Genomic DNA, 23,489 nt, shown 5'->3' with positions numbered 1-23,489 from the left:
TATCTTGCATTTGCTTCTTATGAAATGGTGGAACAGCTCCTGTTCTATGAGTCCATATTCTAATCTGTTGTAGCATTCTCTATTACCTGCATGCATGTACCTTATATTGTTAGTGCCTGCTGCTCACTTGGACTCCTTCGCTTATCACGTTGCCATGTGACTCTAAGCATCACAAATGTTCTTAGTGAAATGCTGCTATGTGTGCTTTAGGCATGTAACCAGGTCTTTGAATCATGCCTGCAACAGCCACATTGTGCAGAAGTCTTCCTTCCGCTGCTTCTTTCTAGATATTACACCTTCTGTGTACCTCACAAGAAACTACTAGATGAAACTCGGGGGGCTGTGTTACAGAAGAAGGCGAGTGATGAGAACAGGGAAGTTGAAGAGTAATCAACAGGGTGTGGTCATCCTAGAAATGTTATAAATAAGTAAGAATGTGATGAGCAGGGAGTTGTATCAGCCTCAGGAGTGGTATATTTTTTCTTTGAAATTCCTTTTGGGGTAAACTAGGATTAATGTGGTTATTTGACAATAACACTATGGTAGAAGCAAAGGATATTGGAGGAGATTACATTGCCTAGGAGGCACCTTTACATTCTATGGGAACAACTGCTTTGGTATATTGGCAGGCTAGAAGGGTAGTATTGCCCTTGATTGAAATATTTGTATGTATGTATGTAAAAGACATGCAGTATAGAGAGATTAATTTCTATTGTTAAGTCAGAGATGAGACACCAAAACAACTTTTTCAATACCTTTGAGTATTTGAATACCTACAAATGTATTTATAATGAAAAATCAACCATAAAATATCTGAATGCTTTTGCTATTTATTACCACTCTGCCTTTCTGTCAGATATTTACACAACATATTTAATTAGTCCCTTTTTTTAAGAATCAAATTCCAGTTTTACTCCAAATGATAGCAGGGCACGTGGACTGACTCTTTTATTATTGCTAAACAAAAGGTTTGTAAAGGAATAACTAGTAATTAATAATGTGCATTATGTAAAATTAAGTACAGCAACACTGTATTGTGTGCAGTATTATAAGCAGCATCTTTGTTTCTTTATTATTATTATTATTTTATTTGGTTTTAAAAACAATAACTAAACAAATCAGTTATAAAACAAATAACTATTTACATAGGTCCACAGATGATCAATACAATATCAACAACAATTAATATTTTGCAAGCAAGTCTTTAAGTTCATGTCAAGATATATATGAATGTGTAATATTAGAAGTTCTGATCTTTATAGTATGCATTTCACTACTGCAAACAATGTTGTTGTTGTTTGTCTTTCGGCTTTTCCCGATTAGGGGTCGCCACAGCGGAACTCCGGTTCGCTAATGATTGGCAGTAGGTTTTTACAAACAATGAGCATCTTTATTTCTTATTGCCCCATTCATCTGCATTAGTATTTCATAGTACCTATAGGGCATATTCACAATTGTCCACTAGGTGGAGCACAAAGACCAAGATCAGCTATTAAAAAAATCTCTGGTTATGCCTTCAATTTGAGTAAAAATATATATGAACATTTTATTTTCTACAGTGTGTTTTCCTTTACCAAAGAGCATATAATATAGTAATGGATAACACACATAAGGTTTGCTATTCATACAAGTGAAAAAGAAATTATAAAGAAGATAAGATGTGTTGTACAGGTATGTTATAAGGATAAGATAAGATGCAAAAAGCACAAGCAGCAAAATGTTACATATTTCTCCTGCTCTAACTACACAGTCCCATCTAGTGCTGTCTCTTCAGACTCCATTTTCCCCAGAATCGTCCCTTCCTTCCTCTTTATCAGTTCCCACAAGCTCTTGATTCATATTATTTTCTGAGCCTCAGTGCTTATTTTTTTCACTGAAAGAGTATTTGCTTGTATTTAGTCTCTTTCTTACCTAGTATTTTAAAGCACTCAAGTTCAATTCCTTTTCTAATCCAAAAGCAAACCTTCTTTTAGACCTTGTGGTCTTTCTAATAAATTATTATTGTCTATAGTAAAATCCATTGTTTCAGCATACACTTTTCATCACACTTAATAAATGGCTTACATTGTCCTCTTCCATTTCAAAATGCTCTTTGCCATGTCTATGCCTTTATTTAAGAGTAGCTTTCAAAAGTGAAGACTTCACAGAGTGAACTTGGCCTACCAGTAATGACAGTATTGCAGCAACTTCATGTTTATTCCCATAAAAGCTATCAACTTGTTAAGGAATGACAGAGTAATTCAAATCCACCACACTCCTCTATCAATTTATACTGGTCTGTAACAGAATGTATGATACTATCCCAAAACCCCTATATTTATGTCTATCTGTCTGTCTGAATGAAACTATAGAAATTTGTCGTACAACTGCACAGAGCTAACCTGGCATGAATGGCTGTTCTAATTAGTCAGGAATACTCTTCAGAGTGGGTGATGTAAGAAGACAGAAATACATGCGGAAACGTAATGAGTCTTAGAATTACAGCAGGGGGGTAGGGGCTTTTTGGCCCTGATAGGTCAGGCACCCCTTATCTCACCCACTCTTAAAAATATGTTTGCACTATTTAAGTGGTACCCTAACCACAGCTAATATAACCATCATTGCAAATGTTAATTTATGTAAACAGCACCCCAAGCAAAATTAATATAAACATAATTTCTAATTATGTTCTTGTTACAAAATGACACAATTCATATGGTGAGTCCTTATATTCCAGAAATACTTCAGAGTTGTAGAACTGATTCCCAAATCCATTAGACATACAGCCTCCTTCAAGACCTTCAAAGAAAAAATAAAAGATTTTCTGTGCAGCTTCTGGCTTTGTTACTGTAACTGCTCCCAATATTAATTCTTTTTTTTTCTCCTCTGCTCACCACTCTATCATCCTCCTCCTCTTTATAATCCATCCTCCGTCTTCTTTATCATTTTTTTCAAACCACCTAATACTGTACTCTAACTTCTCTGCTTTTCTGCTTTAGCTCTTCATTCTGCCCTCCTCACACACCCTCTACTTTTATTATTTTTACACTCAGATTTAGTCTTTTATCTCTATATATTATATTTCAATATATTTTCTGATATAAATTATACATTATTTTCTTTATATTTATTACGCATAATGCAGTCTGTCTTTTTCCATTGTCTATCCCAATGTGTAATGTTTGCTTACCCAATTAATAATAAATAAACAAGTCAGCAAATCAATTAATATAAATATTATTAAATATGTATAAGAGAATGCCATCCTTAATGGCAACAAGGGATACAGCCATGACTATGGGCCAGTGACCCAAATTCAGTTACCAGATATAATGTCTTTGGAGCTAGTATGGGATGGATAGATGTGCCTACTGGGGATGGGAGGCTTTCATGATGGGATGCTTTCAACAAATGTGTAAATGACTGCATAAATGAGTAGATTCGGGAGAAAATACTTTTCATTTATTTTCTAGAGTCATAATAAGCATAACGACACACTACTCACATGCACATAGTTTCTTCATGAACAGTCTTCTTAGTTTAACATTTAATATAGGTAAGTAACCTCTGTTTCAAACGAGATAGACAGTTAACCACACAGACTATTCAGTCATCTTTCTCCACCACAAGGGGTGGACTAGCATCACCCAGAGCCACAGTTCCTCTATGGAGGTGTGAGACTGCAAAAGAGTAGCCATGGGGTATTTGTGGGATACTTGATTGAATGCCTGTTTCAGGGGAATGAATGAAAAGAGTGCAACATAGGAAGGACTGATGGGGACGGGGCAAAATGAGATGGAAAAATTAACTGAGATCGAGAAAACTAGCTCCAAACAACATGAGATGGAAAAAGTAATTGAGATCGAGAAGAATAGTTCCTCAGGTATGGGGATATTGTAATATCAGGACAGTTTTCAGTGTAGTTGTAAGAAGATCATGAAAGAAGCAATCATAAATACATGTTCTTCTACTGAAAGATGCCTGCTGAAATTCTATAGACCACTTTGGTGATCCGAACTGCAGAGCTGAAAATGGAAATTTATGAAAATATATACTATGACTGAGGTTGTAGTATCTCAGTATCCCTGCCCCTCTTCCCTGAGGTACAGCTCTCTGAGTTAGTATATATAAATAGTTTGAATGTGAAGCCTTCCCACTATTAGGTGTTATAAAATAGCAAAGTCCCTTTATTCAAAATGCTAAAAAGATGTAACAGTGATGTTTGGAGTCTACTGTACTTTTTTGAGTCACAATTTAGTTTCCAAAGTGTTGGAACTTGAAATATTTGACCTTGAACTTCTAGTAGGGTGATCTGCTAAAGGGGCGTTTCACACAAGTACAAAGGAACCTGTGCCATACCAGAGACTTAATGGAATATTCTGTTTTCTGGGTTCATAGATTCATAGGTGTATACTAGGCTAACAATCACTAGGACCCTTAAAAGCCCAGCCATGCAACCCAAATGTGACCCACAAATTTGGTTTACATTTGATTTATAGGGGGTGATTTACTGACTGTCTCTCTCCATCAGAGAGATAGGAGCCAGACCAGGAGAGAATTTCCATCAATTATCCACCCACTGGCCCAAGATGTGCTTAAACAGGGATCAAGAGGAACTCTGCTTCACACAGATGAGGCTCCTGTTCCCGAGAATCAGATTATCCGAGAAACATATGTGTCTCAAACATGTCCTAGTTACATTGCTAGCAAAATTTATGTCTTTCAGTCTTGTAGTTCTGATGCTGTTTAGTTTGTTGGATGTGCAAAAGGTTCATTGAAATAGGGTCAAAGGATGCTTTCTATGCCAGGCAAAGATCACCTTTTAGAAGTCTGTATGATACTGAATAAGAGACAGAGCTTTCAGGCAATCAACAAAGGACTTTGTGTTTACTCCCTGCATTCTTTTTGTGGACATTCCAGTTGCTGCATGTGTCTGATTAAATACATACCAAAGGGGGCATTATACTTTATGATGGGCCTAATGATGGCCCTCTGGACCTAGTGGTATGATGACCTCTCTGGACCTAGATGCCATGCTCTTGTTTTTAAGTTGAGCATCATAGAAAGGTACATGTTGGTCGAAGGCTAGGCTACGATCTACATTAGTTGCCAGATCCCTAACTAGTGAATCAATTTTTAAAGGTATTTTATTGAAGCTGTAGTTACCTGGGGGTGGCAGACTTTTCAAAAGGTACTATAATGCATTTCTTAGTTTGCAATCATATGTGAACCTGGTTAACCAGAGGCCTTTCACATCGGCTTTGACATCCGATATGTAAGTGCTAAAGAAGGTTAGACCTAGCACACAGCCCTTGGGGACTCCACTGATGACCGACCTCTTTGTGGAGGTGGCCTCACTGATTCTAACCAACCAGGTCCTATCAGTGAGCCAGCTAGATATCCAGTGTGTTATAAAAGGGTTTATACCTAGTTGTATAAGTTTGTTGACAATCCCCAAGTGAGGTATTGTTTCACTGCCTTAGCCAGATCTAGGTAGGCAGTGGGCACAATTTTCCCCTCTTCCTTTGCCTTAGTGACCTTTTAAAAGACGTCCACCAGATTCAGTAAGCATGACCTTCCTTTGACAAAGCCAAACTGGGATGATCCAGTGTCTGAAGGTCTTCTATGTCCTTCTTGATAATTTCCATGATAATTCTTTCCATGGTTTTGCAAATGAGACTAGTCAGATTAATAGGTCTGTAGTTTGCAGGATTTGTTGAAAGTCCTCCCTTATGAAAGAGGATGACCGTCACACTCCTCCATTCACATGACACAAAGCCTGTCTTAAGACTGTTGTTAAATAATGACTCCAGGGGACTTGATAAGTCATATTTTAAACTATCCAGTAGACACACTAAGATGTTATTGGGGCTCATTGTGGCTGTGTTCCTGGCTTTAGTGAGTGCAGCCAGTACATGCTCCCTAGTTGTCATTGGAGGGGTTATGTTTGAGGGCAGTATTGGAGGAATGGTAGAGGGTGAGACGGGGTAAAGCTATAAATGAATCTGTTCACTAACAGGTTCACTATATCACCAGGATCAGTGAATGTGGCACCATTAAGCACCAGTATAGTTCTCAACCTCTTAGAGCAAAAATCTGAACAAAGCCATAAATAATGGGAGGACAAAGACTTAAAAATAGGTAAAATTTTTAAATATTGCTCTTACAAACTTAGAAAGTTGATAGAATAATAGGTTTTGAATTATAGGTTCACAGGTAGGTACTAGGCTATTGGCCCTAGGGCCTATACAAGCCTTGACAAAAAGGTACCCTGGCTTTCGCCACCCAAGAAAATTATTTTCCTGTGCCCCTGTCAAGCAGAATCACAGAAGTGATCCCCGGGATGAATTTCCAATTACCCATCCAATCATCAAGATTTTTCTTGAAGAGTGCTAATGAGGAGCTCTGTTTGACATAGATAGGTAGTCTGTTCCAGAGTATGGGAAGTCTCTGGGACAGGAATCTATCCCTCCAGCATGAGTATGAATTTTCTGAAGGGTACGAAGTCTGAATCTCAAATGTATGTCATTATTTTCTTACTTCAGCCCTCAAAGATTTGGCAATGATTTGACAGAAAACCAGTTTTATGAGTAACAGGCCAAAAATATAAGGCAAAAATCTGGACATCTTTTCTCTTAATAAATCTTTAACAGAGGTCATTAGCCACACAAAGCTTGTTGGAGTCGCTATTGACGAATACATGAAATTCAATCTTCATATACAACACAATATTCGTAAAACACATTTTAAACTTGAATCCTTTACAGACACAATCTCTTCCTAAGCCCATCCACAAGAATAACCCTTGCCACAACATACTTATTACCCTGTCTCCTGTATGGTGCCCCTCTATTTACCAACATCCAAAGCTCCTCTAAACTCAAACTTGAAACTTGCTGTAATAAAATCACTAAATTCACAACCAACTCCAAATACTCCACCCATCACTGCACTGCCCTCAAATCATTGAAATAGCTAGAGCTTCCTAACTACCTCTCCTACCTACAACTAACCACAGCTCACAAAATCCTCTTCAAACCCCAAGACTGTCCTGCTCTGGAGCTCTACATTCAATTACTGTGTCCCCAAAAGACAACTTAGATCAGGGGATCAGAAGCTCTTACAGGTTTACAAACCCGTCTTTCTTCCACCCGGCCAGCTTCTTTGCTTAGTCTCAATAGCCAAGAGATGGAAAGCTTTACCTCTACGCATTAGAACTATTGAAAATCTCTCACATGTCACAATTTCCCTTCATAATCACCTCTCCTTTTGCTGGAAATGTACTTGTACCAAGTTCCCCTAGAAAATTGTGTAACCCCCAATTTTCTTATCATCACTATTTTTGATGACAGTAATACTGGAGAGACAGCTTATAGATCCTATAAGCTATGTAGATAGTTAATTCTTTGTTGATTGTTTAAGACTGTACACTTTTATAATGCTTCTTTCAACAATTGTACATTCTTATTTTTGTAACTGCTTCTTATTTTCTGTATAATTTGATATTTGTAATTTTTAACTGTAAATTTCTATACTATGGAGCTTTTCTCCCCTGGCCTCCACTGAAAATGAGGTCTATTAGGCCCAGTGGACTTTCCCGGTAAATAAAAAACAAATAAATAAATAAACAAAAATAAAATATTCAGTGAAACTCTGTATAGTTGAGAGGTATGACCACCAGTTCAGCACTTTGCTGTGTTATGCCCTTTAGGTTTCTGACATAGTTGTAGAAGACCTTATGGTTATCTTTCACCTGACAGGGTATATTAACCTCAAAGTTGGCTTTGCTTGACCTAATATTCCCTCTTAGTTATCTATAGCCTTGTACTAATCTATGAATCTATGAGAAAAAAATAAAGAAATATAAGATAATGTCGTACAGACAGAAATATTTTGAAAGGGAAAGGGGTTGGGAGGTTGGAATAATGGTTATGGTGTTTATCTAACAAATGCAATGTGCAGGGTTTAATTTTCACATGGGGTAATTGGCGAGGCTTAAAATGGCCCATAAAGGGCAGTTAGCCTAGTATTATTCTATGAGAGATTTTTTCATCTTTATGGGAATTACTCTTTCTAATTTTGCCATATTTTTCTCCTTTTATTATATATCCTGTTTAATTTGGGATGTCAGCAAGGTTGTTTGTTTCTGAGGCTAGTTCTGTGCTTACATCTGGTAGGTATAGTAGCCTCTAAGTAGCCATCAGCATGGTTGTACAGAAATTAGTACAGCAATTCAGCATTGGATGGTGCATTCTCAGGGTTTGGAGGGGCACTGAATTTTGACAAACCCTCACTTAATAAATGGAAATTTGTCTTAAAATAGTTCCAAACTGTTACTAGTTTTAATGGGATTATGAAGTTGATTTGGATTTCAGAGGAGACAACTTTATGATCAGACCTTCCCAGGGAGGAAGAGACAATGGGGATGTCCAGCATTCTCCTATATTTGTGAGCATGTGGTCCAGTATGTTGGAGCCAACAGTTAGCATATTCAGTATTTGGTCAAGGGTGTTTGTATTTATGAAATTCACAAATCTCTGTTCTTGTAGATTTCAGGCTGTGTAGGATTCCCAATATGTATAAAGGGGTAATTTAAAGTCTCCCATGTGTAGGGTGTTAGGTTGGATGGTAAGCATTTCCAGTAGGTCCAAATATGCATTGTGAGCTTTTCGGGACATGGAGGGTGATCTATAGCTGACTAGGATATGGTACAGGATTTTGTCTATGGTGATCTGCATGTGGAGGAACTCCAGCATGTCATCCTGTCTGAACAAATTCGAATTATGCTTTTTACTGATATATATCAAGATACCTCCACCTTTAGCCCTTGTCTGTGCAACTACTGGCCTAAAAGTGTGGAAGGTACTGAAACCTTGCACTGCCTCTTTAAACCATCTCTGTAACTGCACAGTTGTCTATATTCTAGAGTGCGAGGAGAAATTTGAGACAGCCTAGTTTTTTAGTTTGGCTGCTGGCATTGAGCAGTGACACCCTGAGGTAATGTTGAGTTGATTTTGATATGTCATTAGGTTTATCAATTTGGCATTGACTAAAAATGTCACTGTGTGGTGGACAAACCCTTAGCCAGTATTCAAAAGCCTCGAGGAGAAAGGTGCAGACCATACTTGGTAAAGAAAAGTAGTCTGCTAACCATGTCTTCCCAAGGTGACAAATACTGAATTTCCTTAGAATTATACCAGGAAAACAGGCAAATGTTGACATCAATCATTTTTTACTCATATTGTGGCATCATCCTTGGTGATGGTAATATGCTGCTCAGTGCCAGGCTCATACAAGCCTGAGACACATAGGCCAAAAGCTCCATAATGTCTCTCTTCATATAGTCCAGGGAGGTACATCTCAGGTCATTTACACCTACGTGGCCTATGATGGAATCATACATGTGCCTGTGGTGTAATGACTTGAGTGCATATGTGATTTGGTGGATCCTGGCTCCAGATAAGCAAGTAACAGTTATATTCTCCTTGTTTAGCCTGGTTAGAGGAACATCAGTATATCTTACAATGGAGTCCCCTGTAATGACAGTCTTGAAACCGTGTTTGCTTGCTTTAGGGGCTTAGTGTTTGTGTTCCACTGAGAGTGACAGTATGTGTGGTGTTAGGTGTTATTTTTTTCTGAGTGCCTTTGGGCTTGCTGAGGCATGGGTTTGACTGCAGGTGGTCCAGGTGATCATTGTTGTTTAGGAAGATTGATTTTAAATGCCTCAGCATACATTAGTTTATGCGTGCATTGTGTGCTATGTGAGGTGGATGTTGTGTGTATGGTTTTGGCAACCTGATGTGGACTTGTATGCAAGAGTTTAGTCCCTAGTGTCATTGCGTAATTACTCCTCTCGCAAATTGTGTCTGATTCTTTAAAGATTAAGTGATTGTTGGTAAACATGAGACACTTGCTGCAGTATCTTAAAATTCCCATACCCACCAAGCTGGCTACAGAGAATTTAGGAAGTTGCATAGCCATTGCAGAGTGTAGTGTTCTTAAGGGTGCCAGCATAGGCTGATAGCTTTGAAGATGTAGTTTTAGATTACTAAATGGATGCAACAAAAGGGCATAACACTAATCAGAAGAACTTGAAGGACTGAGATGGAAAACAATAGCGCTATCATCAAATTCCAGCTGGGCATAAGAAGAACTTTCTTTAATTAAAGAGACATGAATGGGTAAAATATTTATTCCTTCATTCATTCATTTATTTATTTATTTATTGCTTGTGTTGACCAGGAAAGTCCAACTGGGCAAAGCCCATTTTCAGCTGATGAAGGAGAAGAAAAAATGCATAAATTATGGCACAAGACTGTACAGGCATCGAGTATTAGAACTGTTAACATAATACGATGCAAAGGATATAGGCAGTAACAATACAAATGTACTACCAAATAATGCAGATAGTAGGCCTGTAACAATTTGACAGTGACTCTACATTGGAGTCTAACATTGTTTATAACAGAGAGAAGAAAACAGTATCAGCGGCTTTTTTTTTTTTTCAAATTTGAAAATGTAAGGCAGGAAGATAGTAGTAAGAGAGAGAGGTTATAGAGATTGTTGGTCTTTTCCCACTTAGGGGTCACCACAGCGGAACTCCAGTCTGCTAATGACTGGCAGTAGATTTTTATGGTGCCAAGTTGCCAGCCCAGCACCCAACCTTCAACAAAGGCATGCCCATTCACGCATGTCTTTCAGAGGCCACTCGACCACAGGGAGGACATGCAGACTCCACACAGAAGGCACTCCAGCTGAGAATTGAACAGGAGAACCTCTTGCTGTGAGGCAACAACGCTACCGCTGTACCACCGTGAGAAGTTATAGAGATAACATGCACTTTTGGTGATGTGATGGGGGTGAGGTGGGGGAAGTGGTAACTGTATAAGCATTTAAGATCTAAGGTAGAGGTGTTATAACTGAGAAAAGTGTAGATATATTCATCTGGCAGGTGGAGATAAAACAGTTATTGTGTAAGTGTTTCTTGAGTTGAATTTTGAAAGCTGTTACTTTGTTACTTAGTTTTAGCAGAAGAAGAACAGCATTCCATCATTTAAAGATGTAGCCAGGATATTGGCAATATCCAGCCTTATTGCTGGATTTAGTTATGTGCAGGAAGGATTTGTTAACAGGTCTCAGGTCTCTGATGGAAGAATAATGTTGCAGTGTGTTACACAGAGTGGGGCATTCATATGGTACACAAATTATTTTGTAGGTTGTGACTACTTGGGCATATGATATTTAATATGGTGGCTCTAGCCAGTTTATTTCTTACAATTCAGTGTAGTGGTGGGTTTTGTATGATGAATTTGTAGCAAACTTGGATACTTTACTGTAACATATCTCTAGATTTTCTCATCGGTGCTGCTCATGTTAGTTCGAGATGGTGAAGAAAACTTAAGGGACTGGAGCAAATAAGTTCTTGCTATAAAATGTCTTACAGAGTTGGTAAGATATGGTTTTCCTCTGTAAAGGGATCTTAGTTTCATGCACATTTTTTGATGGTTTGGAGTGGGTGTTGGTCTAATTTTAAGGATATTTAGTGATTTTGTATGAGGGACTGTCTCAATTTTGGTAATGTTTACTAAGGAGATTTAAAAGGAAGCTTTTTGTTCATCTTAATTTTTTGGCGAGAAAAGCATGTTTGGTTGTGTTTGGATTTAGGAGTAGATGTAATTTTATTAACAAGGATTCTATGGCAAAATAGTAATCTGTGTATTGGACAATAGTTTATGCAGGTACCTGAAAAGTTGTTAGAAAGGGGTTATTCAGAAGTTTCAATAGTAAGGGCTACAAATAGAGTTAAATGCAGTAGTAGGGGGTTTACTACCACTAGCATGAATAGAATTGTTATTTCTAAGGGTAATATATCAGAAGAAAAATATTTTTTGTTACTAAATTTCCCCCTTTTTATATCAAAATTAAGCAGTTAGTAGATCATTTATGGCCTGTGGATTGCTATGATGAAACTTTGGGAGATTTGTTTCCCAAGAGAGTGACCGTTTCTTAAGGGGGATATAGTAATTTAAAAGGAATTTTGAATTCTATATTTGTTTTAGGAAGGGATACTAAAGTAGGTATGTCTAAATGTGGTAGGTGCAAGGTTTGTGCTATGGTTAAGGACATTTCCAGTTCTATGATCAATGGTAGGAAATATGTTGATTTTGATCATTTCAACTGTTGTTCATGTGAGGTAATTTATTTAGTGGGATATGGTTGTGTACCCACTAAGTGGTACATAGGTCAAACTAAGAGGATGCTAAAAGTCTGTATCATGGAGCATCTGGGTGATATTAGTAATAAACATCTTGATAACCCTATTGCTGATCATTTCTTTAGGGTACATGGGGGACTAGATTGCAGTTTGTTCTTTTGTGTCTTGGCTAAACCAGTGTTAGAAGGTGGAGGCAATTTTATATCTAATCTGTTGGAACTGGAAAGTAAATTTATATTAAATTATAAAACTTTAAAACCCAGGGGTATGAATTCAGATAATAATTTGAACATATGAATGTAGTCTAGTATGTGTAAATACAAATATCACTGTTTTGCAATGGTTATCATTGGCGAAAGTATTTTAAATATTTGTTATGTTTTTGTATTTGTGGAAGTATACTAGCAATTTAAAGAACATTAAAGATGTTTAATTATTCAATTAAATATATATTTATATATATTTATATTATGTATATATATATATATATATATATATTATATATATAGTATAATAAATGTAATATATATATATATTATATAATACATATTTAATATAATATATGTATTATCGAGATATTTTATATATATATATATATATATATATATATATATATATATATATATATATGTATGTGTGTGTATATGCTCTTACATGTATATTTGCTTGAATGTATATATGGAAAACTTAAACATTTATATACTCTTATTAAATTGTGAAATATCTTTTAATGCTCTACCAGGTTCTTATCTACTCTCATTGCATATTTTGTATGCTTGTATTTTCAACCAAAGGGGGAATATCCTCTTATTGTATACTAACAGCTGTAAAGTCTACTAACAGCTGTAAAGTCTACAATCTGTTTGCTACTACTCTGTAATGTCTCTTTTGTAAATTTTTCTTCTCTCTGTAAACTTATGGAGTTTTTCTCCCCAGAACTCCACTGAAAACGGACACTTGTGTCCAGTCAGACTATCCTGGCAAACAAATGTTAAATAAATACATAAATAAATAAATAAAATTAATTGATTGTTAATTGATGTTCATTTAAAAATGGCTGCATGGTGTGTTGAGAATTATTCCATTGAAGGCATTAAGCTGAGGTACCAGAACACCAGTAAAGCTTTTTTGCAGTTCTTTGCGGATTTGTTTTTTTTTGTTTTTTAGTATTTGACTATTTCTATGTGTGGATGTATATTGGACAACAGTGGCAAGGTTTGGTACAGTGTGGAGTTTATTAGTGAAAATATTAAAAAAGAATGGTGCAGGGATAAAGTCCTGTGGGACTCCTACAGTAACAGAATGAAAAGGTGAAATGCCTCATTCTCATTTAACAGCTTGTTGTCTATTTGACAGATAGCTGTGAGAACATAACAGAGTTGAGTGCCTGAGTCCAAGGAAGGAAAGTTCCAGGAGGAGTTTGTGATGTGAAGCGGTAGCAAAGGCTTTTCAGAGGTCAGTATAACCAGTGTAATTTAGGGTGCCTTCACTTCTGTTATAGTTTATGGTAGTGGTGAAACTAAGGAGGACAGCGGTAGCGCTGTTATTCAGACAGAAGCCATGCTGAGTGCGCGATAGAAGATTATTGTTTGTCAGATGCTGGATGATCTGGGTGCGGATGCTTTTCTGCAGGATTTTGGATAGTGGGGATAGGATCTCTATGGATCTGTAATTTCAGAATTCTGTGAAGTTATCTCCTTTGTGGAATGGGATGATGTATGGTCTTTTCCATATAGCAGGAACACAGCTTTTTGTTATGGAATGATTTATAAGTATAGTGATAGGGAAGACCAGCGCATCTGCAATTATCTTTTAGGAATTCAGCAGGTAACTTATCTGCTTCTTGGGTGGATTATTTTACATTTTGAAACAGATATTTTGTGGTAGAGGTTTGGGCAGCTTGAAAGATGAAAGGGTGGGAATCATTTTTGTAGGGGGTTAGAATGTTGGGTATAGTCTGTGTGATGTCTTTGACTAGTGTAAGAACTGAGTTTATCAAATTGGAGTTAAAGTGCATTGCTATAGTATCATTGCCAGTAAAGATTTTAGGTGTGAGAATGGTGGTTGGGCCAGACTGGAGAAGTTTTTTTAATACATGTACAAAATAATTTTGTGTTATTTTAATGTTTGTTTTGTTAGTTTGAGTAGTAGAATTGTTTATCTTTTTTGACAATTTATTTGCTAGGTTCCTGAGTTGCCTAAATTTTTGAGATGATTCACTTGTTTTATTAGTGTGCCATACTTTCCATCTCTTGTCGCTCTGTTTAAGAAGCTGCCTGCTCTGTTTTGTTAGCTATGGTCCTGTGACTGACTTAACTCTTTTTAGTCTAACAGGTGCCATTCTGTTTAGGAGAATAAGGAAGGTGTTGTTGAAGTAGGATACTGCATCATCTAGTGGAAGTGTTTTTAATATATTCCAATTACAGTAGCTGAATGAGTAGATGAACTCATCTTTGTTAAAATTAGTCAGGTTACATACTTGGTTATAAGTTAATTTTCTGCTTATGTTAAGATGTTGTCTTACTATGTTGGTTGGGAGGTGGTCACTAATCCCTTCAGGGAGGAATCTTGATAGTTTTATACTTGAGGTTTTATTGGTTAAATTCCTGTCAAGAATGGAATGCATGTTTGCTATCTTGTCAAGTCTAGTGGTGGTGGTTGGTTTTACTTGTGAGATGCTGTATAAATTTATAGGGTTGGTGGGGGGGGGGGCTCCAAGTTACAGGTGTACCAATCAATATTACAGTCATCAAGTATGATGTCATCCTGGCTTATATTATGGGATATCTAATGAAGAATTTATTTTGCTGCTGCTATGTTGTTGTCATTAGGATACAGATTCCACCAATGGTTATGGACTTTTTTCTATTTATTTTAAGATGGGCTAAAATAAGTTCTGCATCATTAAAATAGGGTGTTTGTTGGGGATGATTTAATTCTAGACTGTTTTTATATATGATTGCTATGACTCCTCTTCACTTGTTTTTTCTATCCACCCTGTGAATATTATAGTCGGGTGCTGTGTGGTTAAGTATACTTTGCTGGTTTGTGGCAGGGTCTAGGTTAGGGTATATGTCTTCACTAAGTTTGAAATTAAATACATTTTTCAGGGAGTAGAAGAACCACTTAGTGGTCTGTTTAGTTTCTACAATTAATTTAATCTTGTCAGTTTATATTTTTATAGCCTTACGTGAGAAGTGGTCTATATGGATAGTTAGAAATAGTTCAGAAGATGTGGGTGTAGATTTAGTGGTGGGGTGGAAGTGAGTAAAAATGGATAGCGATAGGTAGTTGAGATAATGTTTGTAAGTGGGTACATGTGGTAGGTAGTTGGTAGGGCAGATACAGAGAGAAATAAGAGTAAGGCTGGGTGAATATCTGCCATAATGTTTACAGTAGAAGGCAGTTTCATTGTATGGTAGTACTGGAGTAATGTATGATAAGGATATAGTAAATATGTAGGAGTGCATAGAGTAGTTATATAGGAGGCATAAAATGAGGGATGGTATAAACTAGTAATGAGAGGTAGGCAAGACAGGTTCTATAGCTGAGAGTAAATAAAGTGATGATTGAGATTAGGGTGTATAAGTGTTAGATGATCTAGTGTAATAGAGATATAGGGAAAATAATAGGCAAGTACTTTTTGTAGGTGTGGAGTTAAGTTTAATTGGTTGTGTGCATGTAGTGGTTATGGTTTAAGACTATAAGTTTAAGAGTAGTGAGAATGGGTGGGAATTGGAGGTAGGGTATGGGAGTAGAGTGACCCCTAGTGGAGTGAGGGGGGAACAGAGCAGGTTCTACCAACAGGAAGAAATTGCTGTTATAAAAATTGTTGTGTTGCATCAAATTACTCTTCTATGAAATTATAATACAATTGGTCTAATAAAAACATCAAATATAACTTCAGATGTTGCAGTACACTATAGCATGTGCTGTATTTTACACTGTATTGGTGAACGCAGTCATAGAATACCACAGTAGTGTAGCAATAAAATGATATAAACAAGCATGCACCATGCCCTAATATAAATATATGTATGATAACAAAAGTAGGGAATTTGTACTGCCATTATATCATTGATGGCAGCACTTTAAACTTGATTGTGTATGACTGACAGTGTTAGGAAAAATACAATGCAGATGTTACAAAAGAATATTTGGTGTACACATTGTACATAGGACAAGTCATGGAATGCCTGCCTAAAGTTTTATTTTAAAAATGGTGCTACTCACATTGAATCATTTAGAAGGCACAGTGCACCCTGGGAAAAGTCAAGTCAAAGGAGAGTACAGAGGAGAACAAATTGTAAAAAGATTCAACAAACAGGAGGAGACTGTTCTTAGTTCTATTTGTGAACTATGTTCTGAGCAGGTCAGTGCAGAGGATTGCAACTAAGCATGTATTAGTTCAGACTAGTGCTGTAAGAGCTGCTTTCACTAATTAGTTTGGTGGTGACAGATACTCTTTCAGACCGATAGAAAAAGATAACCTTCCATAAATGTTACTGATTAAATAAGAAGACAGCTTTGGGAATATTTAGGACAAAAGGCTATAATGCTAAAATTTGCCAAGAATATACACAATTTAAGAGAAGTTGGGCTAACAGGATGAGTGGGTGACTGTTTATTGACTACATCCCATTTCAGTGTGCAAACCACCTTGACATAGTGCTAGAGTAGGACATATAATTTCCTGTGTAATACTGACATGTATACTATTTACACTGCAAGGTAATTAGTGCTTAACATACATAGATATTCAGTATGATGTCCTTGTTTTGCTTCAAGTAAAAGAGTCTCTTTTTTTGCAGATGCTTTTTGGAAACGTATTGTTTCACAGATGATATGGCTAACATGCTGGACTGGGCAATAAGGGGCTGGCTGAAGTTCAAGATAATGTAATGGTCACTGTTTCGTGGGCACAAAGTACATGGGACAAGTCATGGAATCCTCTGTTTACATTAGTGTAATTCCAGAACAGTATGATGAAATAAAAACAAATATATAAGCAGTAATCTATAAGAATATTGCATTTGCAATATATACATTAAAAAGGAAGGGGAGTAAGGGGTATGAATGAATTAGAAGTGGATAAGTAGAAGTATTGTATGAGAAATATAGTAGTTTAATGTGAAATTATAAAGGGATGAGAGGTCATGGAGATAACTGTAGTGGAAGAGGATGAGTCTTGCCAGCATTTGTATCTGTACACTGTATTATGATGTTTTAAGAGCTTTGCTAAAGTTTCTGTAGGAATCACTGTTACTCATGGAGGAGAAATGCTTCACACAGTTTGTGGACAAAGAAGTTGTGATTACCACATGAGAGTTTAAAAAGGGTATTGAGCTGAGCTGATTAGGGATTTTATTTTGTATACCGGATTGAATATCTTCAAGCAAAGAAAAAAAGTCCCTTTTTTAAGATGTTTATAAAAAAGACAGCTAAAGAGTATGCTGTGAGCACATCAGGTCATCAAAGGTAGTTTTGGTGAATGTAAATACATGGAATTAAGAGTGACAAAACTACATTTGTTAACAGTGGAGTTGTATGACTCTGGAGTTAATATATAAAAATGTGGGGGGTATGAGGGTGTGCCTCTCACATGGGCATGGGGGTGCGAAGGCATCTTACTTACCTACAAAAATATGTTCCTCAGGATGTTTACTATAGGTGGCTTCAGCAAGTATTTTTCAATGTATATATGTTAGCAGAAATTGTCTTCAGTGTGTCAACATGAATCCATCTTATCTTTGCTTCATGGGCAGCTGTTCAGCATTCAAAAAGCCGGTAGTGATGCATATAGCCTGGGAAGACAGTATCAAAATGGCAAGTCCCATTACATGTTACCTGTAATACAGAAGCATTTCCTTTGGAGATAGCAGAGATAAAGATTAGGCCATATTCGAGGTGGGGTAGGAAATTACCTATGCCCAAAGCTGCTTTACTCTGAGGAGAAAGAACATGTAAAATTCTCAGGTTTTGGGACAGTAGTTTAATAACTTTTGCCTTGGTTTCATCAAATGATTACTGAAGTGTAGCTTCTAATCTAGCCACATCTCTAGCTCGTCACCCTAACATGAACAAAATGTGTAGGCTTACTACGATGTGTACATGCATGTTCATGAATCCCTGGGATGGTAAAATGCAAACTGAGACAGTGAATAGTCAGCAGAATTGTGTAGTTTGTAGTACAGTTTCTGCTGGATAGATTGTAGAAAAAAGGCAGCGTGGATAGGTTAGGAAGGATAAATTGGAAATAAATGATAGAGTTGTAAAGACATTCAGGAAGGTTAAGTGGACATAGATATAAATAATTGTATAGACTCAGGAAAATTAGTTTATAGGAGGTCCATAATCTGGGGTGTGCAGTGGAAATTCCATGAGTTTTGTAGATATTGGAATAATAAAGGATTGTTTCATTTGTCTTTCATTTGTTTTAAGTAGAGAGGTACTGAATTCCATATTTTTGGAGATGTGATGTTAGTATAGGATATTTATCTATATATGTAGGAGCAATTTGTCTTTGGAGTGAGTGTGTCTAGGTAGAAAGCACAGATACAGAATGTTGTTTAAGGCCAGACATTTAGTAGGTTTATATATTAGGTTTTAGGTAACTAGAAGATGAGAGTTTATACTGACAGGTATATTTTGCAGAGGTGATAATTTAGCTAGAGCCAATTTAGCTGCTCGAGGGATATGCAGTTATGTGATTTATGTGGGTGGTTGGTGGCAAATCCAGCAATTTTAATGAAGCACTGTTTAAGTTTAGATTTATTGTAACCCGTAGGTTAATGAGTATAAGGGAGGTGTAAAGGAGGACTTTGAGTAAATAGGTAGATACAAACTGCTTTCCTGACAGGGTAAGTGAGAAAGTGCTGTGTTCTATATACAGCTCCTGTTTTTGATGAGGGTTTTTTATGGTTTGATTATCTGGATGTTAAATGTCTGGGAGTTATTGTGACACCTAGTAATTTAGTGTGTGTGACAATTTCTATTGATGTTTTTCTTTATGGAAGAGATGTTAAAATTGTTATTTTCAAAATACATGGATTTGTGGGGGGGGGATAGTAATTTTTTTATTTAGTTTTAGGAATTATTGCACCAGGCTTCAACAAAAGAGAATAGTGTTTGAGTAAGAAGCTCTAGTTTGGTTAAACAAGAGCTAAACAGATGAAAGAGGAGTAATCTGTGTTTTGGATCAATATGGTATCCTATTTTACTTGCAAAAAGAATTTCAGTGTGAAACAGATTTTAGAAAGCACCAAGTACAACAATACAAATAAATAAAAGAATGGTAAAATGGTTAAGTGTGGAAGATGTAAAGTATTTAAATATACGTGTGCTGCCATGGGGGGGGGGGGGGTTATTATCAGGGTCACTTGACTGCCACACTAAGGGGGTTGTGTATATTGCAACTTGTCTCTCCTGTGAAAGTTTTTATATAAGAAAAAAAGAGAGAAATTCCAATAAAAGAACTTTGGAGCATTTGATGGACATTCAACATAGGTTCAAAGGTTCATAGATTCATAGGTACATACTGGGCTAGCTGCTCTTGTGAGCCGCTTTCAGCCTAACCTGTTTCCCTTTTTGTGCTCAAAATAATCTAACTCATTTGGTTATAGATTGGCCTTACCCATCCCATGGTCAATAATTGTATCTTATCCCTAATGAAAATAACTGGGATAATGCCATAGATAATTTGAGGGGACCCATGCATGGGATAAAGCATTTAGGAGCTACAGCTGTCCATTAGAACTACAGGACATAGTCCTGGGTTAAATTTTCTGTTTCTCGTCCATAGATCTAAGTTGGCTTGAATGTGGACAGAGATAAACTTTGTTACTTTGTTTTATGTGGATGAGGAGTCATTTCCAAGGTAGTGGAATCCTTTGCATGATATAGCTGTTCCTCCAAACCATTCTGTTGATGTTGCAAAAGTGGTAAAAATCCCTAGACAAAATATTTTAGATTGCCATTTGATCTGCTGATGTGCAGTAAATCCATCAGTAATGGGTCAGAGGATGCCTTGTATGCCAGACACAGGTCATCTCTTAGCAATCTGTAGGATACCATGTATACAGGCATGGCTTTTATTCTGTCCATGAAGGACATGTTATTTAGGCTTTATATCCTTTTAGTAAGGTATCCCTGTGCGCATTCCAGTTGTTGCATATGTCTGAACAGATACATGTCAAATGGGGCATTATATTCAATGACAGGTCTAAGGATGGCTGAGTAAAGGGGGACAATGACATCCCTAGATCTAGACACAATCCCTTTGTCTACAAGCTCTGTAATATAGAAGGACTTTCTTACAACAACAGGAATATGTTAATCAAAATTAGTCACTGTCCACATAAGTTCCCAAATCCCAAACAACAGGGTCAACTCTTAGGGGTGTATTGGCAATGTGGTAGTCCCATAGGTAGATGACTTCCCAAAAGATACAATAATGCACTTTATGGAATTTAGTTTCAGTCCATGATTTTGGCACTAGTTATTTATTTGGAACAAGCCTTCCTGCAGGATGGCTAAATCATTTGGGGATTCAATGACTTCTCCTAGCTTATAGTCATCTGTAAACTTAGTCAGCCAGAGGCTTTTGGTATTGGCTTTTACTTCAGAAAAGTAGATGCCAAACATACTAGGCAATCTAATGCTTTAGCAAAGCATGCACCATCATGTAAGTCTTTTAACAAATTTGGTGTTTTACTTTGGAGAAGGTTCTGCAAAATGTCAGGGGGATCTTTATTAGAACACAGGGGAATTGAAACGGGAGATTATGTTTAATACTATGGGTTTTCCTAGTCTTAACAATATTGTGTCCACCTGTAGTATGTTACATTTTAGAGCGTTGAGACTATAGTAATTGGTTTGACAGCACAATGTTTTTATTTAAATTCTTAAACTCTTTACAGTTGCATTTTTATGGGGAGCTTGTTATTATGATTTGTTTCACCCAAGACTATTTTAAAAATGTTTTAATAATGGTATGAATTAAAATGTAAACTTTGTATTATATTTGTTCATTGGTTAAAGGTAACACATTTCCTTGCTGATAATTGGTTTACAAGATCACATGACATTTTCAACATTACATTTTTTAACATACTTGAGCTTTGAATGTTAGCTCTGATGAAGTCCTGGTTTAAGGAACAAAATCACTTAACTTTTTCTTTGTTATGAAATAAAATATTTTTTCTTGTTTGTACATCATTCCACCATTGTAAATTTTGGATTCTTTGGTTGGAGTTTGGTCATAGTATTTAATTCTTTCCTGTTTTAGGGTTTGATTTCAATTGTTTCTAGCTGTATGACTGTTTTTTGGATATGTAGTTTTATATATGTGCATGTGGATACATGTTTAGAAGTTGGTTATTAATCATAGTCTCTTTTCTTTCCAGTGCCATAACATGTCAGTTTTGTGGCCATTGTTTTTCATATTCTGACATACACACCCAACAAGGTATGTTGACATTCACTTACCTAACACTGCATATGTTGTGCCTGCTTATGTTGCTATTCCCTACAATAGCAAAGGTGGGAGAGATAGTCTTTGCACATATACTTGTGTTTTCTGTAGACAAGTGTACCATGTACACAGAATGAGAACTTCACAGTTCAGGTGAATGAGTTAATAATTCATGCTTGAATGGCAGCAATCTGGAGAGTGTGCTGAGGAGATGGAAAGAGTACTTTCAGGGGGTTGATGAATGAAGAGAATGAAAGGGAGAGAAGGTTGGATGATGTAGGGATAGTGAATCATGAAGTACAATGGATTAGCAAGGAGGAAGTAAGGATAGCTATGAAGAGAATGAAGAATGGAAAGGCTGTTGGCCCAGATGACATACCTGTGGAAGCATGGAGGTGTTTAGGTGAAATGGCAGTGGAGTTTTTAACCAGATTGTTTAATGAAATCTTGGAAAGTTAGAGGATGCCTGAGGAATGGAGAAAAAGTGTTTTGGTAGCGATTTTTAAGAATAAGGGTGATGTGCAGAGCTGTAGTAACTACAGAGGGATTAATTTGATCAGTCACAGCATGAAGTTATGGGAAAGAGTAGTGGAAGCAAGGTTAAGAAGGGACATGATGATTAGTGATCAGCAGTATGGTTTCATGCAGGGAAAGAGCACTACAGATGCGATGTTTGCTCTGAGAGTGTTGATGGAGAAGTACATAGACTGTCAGAAGGAGTTGCATTGTGTTTTTGTAGACTTAGAGAAAGCATATGACAGGGTGCCTAGAGAGGAGTTGTGGTATTGTATGAGGACGTCAGGAGTGTCAGAAAAGTATGTAAGAGTGGTACAGGATATGTACGAGGGTAGTGTGACAGTAGTGAGGTCTGTGGTGGGAGTGACGGATGCGTTTAAGATGGAGGTGGGGTTACATCAAGGATCAGCTATGAGCCCTTTCTTATTTGCAATGGTGATGGACAGGTTGGCAGACGAGATCAGACAGGAGTCCCCTTGGACTTTGATGTTTGCAGATGACATTGTGATCTGTAGTAAGAGTAGGGAACAGGTGGAGAAGACCCTGGAGAGATGGAGATATGCTGTAGAGAGAAGAGGAATGAAGGTCAGCAGGACTAAGACAGAATATATGTGTGTGAATGAGAGGGAGGATAGAGGAATGGTGGGGATGCAAGGAGTAGAGGTGGCGAAGGTGGATGAGTTTAAATACTTGGGATCAATAGTTCAGAGTAATGGTGAGTGTGGAAGAGAGGTGAAGAAGAGAGTACAGGCAGGATGGAGTGGGTGGAGAAGAGTGTCAGGAGTGATTTGTGACAGACAAGTACCTGTAAAAGTGAAAGGGAAGGTCTACAAGAGGGTAGTGAGACCAGCTATGTTATATGGGTTGGAAACAGTGGCATTGACAAAAAGGCAGGAGTTTGAGCTTGATGTGGCAGAATTAAAGATGTTAAGATTTGCACTGGGTGTGACGAGGGTGGACAGGATTAGGAATAAGTATATTAGAGGGTCAGCACAGGTTGGAAGGTTTGGCGACAAAGCCAGAGAGGCACGATTACGTTGGTTTAGACATGTGCTGAGGAGGGATACAAATTTAATTATTTTTTTTTTTTTTTTTTTTATATATATTGTTTTATATATTTTTTATATGTATTTAAAATTAAGTATATTTAAATAAGATTTTTTGTGACGTTTTTATAATTATATTATATATATTGTTTATTAGTGAGCTATTTTATGTAGTACACCTTTAAATGTTTTGGCGCCTTTTTTAATTAATAAGGGTATATAAACTTGTTAGGTATGGATATGCATGGTTCTGATGAAGACT

Source organism: Protopterus annectens, chromosome 5.part0 (assembly GCF_019279795.1).
Source record: "Protopterus annectens isolate FY-2018-M chromosome 5.part0, PAN1.0, whole genome shotgun sequence".
NCBI lineage: Eukaryota > Metazoa > Chordata > Ceratodontiformes > Protopteridae > Protopterus > Protopterus annectens.
This window is presented reverse-complemented; position numbering follows the sequence as displayed.